This window comes from Acyrthosiphon pisum, chromosome X (genome assembly GCF_005508785.2).
Source record: "Acyrthosiphon pisum isolate AL4f chromosome X, pea_aphid_22Mar2018_4r6ur, whole genome shotgun sequence".
In the NCBI taxonomy this organism is placed as follows: Eukaryota; Metazoa; Arthropoda; class Insecta; order Hemiptera; family Aphididae; genus Acyrthosiphon; species Acyrthosiphon pisum.
The window spans coordinates 104,102,737-104,104,066 of record NC_042493.1 but is presented as its reverse complement, the minus strand read 5'-3'; positions in this window follow the sequence as shown (position 1 = coordinate 104,104,066).

The window sequence follows — 1,330 nt, the reverse complement described above, 5'->3', positions numbered from 1 at the left end:
GATATTCACTTGCAAAAGAAAAAAATTAGCAAGTTGCTAAAAACAAGAAAACATCAAAAAAACTAAAATTTTTTTCAAAATTAGTTTGAAGCTTATAAGATAACTATTATTGAATAATATTATAATATAAATAATATACCTAATCATTTAATAAAATATGCAAAATATGTATTTAGAGTTTTTATGAGCACTAAAAAATAATACTCCACTCTAATAGACTACTGTTAAAATTAGGAGCAGAACCATAATAGTTTTAATTTAATTTAAAGATTTTAAGAAGGATGCAAGTATCCAAAGAAGTGACGTACATGATATTTTATAATTGATGTCTACTCGATATAAAATATTGCAAATGATTAAAATACAAATGTAATGTATAATTACAGGCTCCAATTTATTATACCGACTTGATTAAAAAAGACTTTTTATTATTCAATGTTTTTGTAAATACTAATTTAAATTTTAAAAAAAATAGCATTTTAATTCTTAATTTTTAAGACATTTTGCATTTAATAGTATGAAAAAACTGGCCTTCATAGGACAGGAAGCGCTCTCTGGTGACTATAGAACTGTGGTAATATTTTCAATCAAGAGTGTATACGTATAGGGGTCCAGAGTGACGACACCTTATCAATACACATGGGTCTTTCAACAATTATAGGTAGGTATATAATAATATAATATTATCATGATGTCATTGTGATATCATCGAAGTTGTATTTGGTACACGACGTCTCGTCACTTAAAACAATTTATTATGTCTGTATAATATTGTAATAATCAATAATGTGATATTATTATACCGCGACGGGGTATTGGACCCATAAACTTAAAGAATGTTCTTTAAAAAAAAGTTTCTTTAAATCTATGATTGGACCACTATTTTCTATGCCGCAAACTGAAAGTGATATAAACAACATATTGATAACATGATCGTAATGTCCAGATTTGGCCCACGCAATACGTCACTTCCTTACTTATATTATCATAATATTATTGTCACAGAATAAATTGAATTTAATCTATTATGTCCTATTGTCATTAAATTATTATTATACGCTACGGCACTACGTTATACGTCATATGCCTTATGCCTATTAACGAATCTAAGTGACTCGGGTCATTTGACGCCTGACGGTCAAAAAGTCCAAATCAGCATACAAGTTCCCGTTTGCTACGTCTCACACCGGTTGCCCTGTTGAAGAAATATATACCTACCTACTTACACCATATTATATTTCGCATAGGTACACCACTAGACGTAGCGCAGGCGCTGCAGTGCACCAGCCGCCAAGTCCTCCTAATGGTTGCTATAAGTTACATATTATTA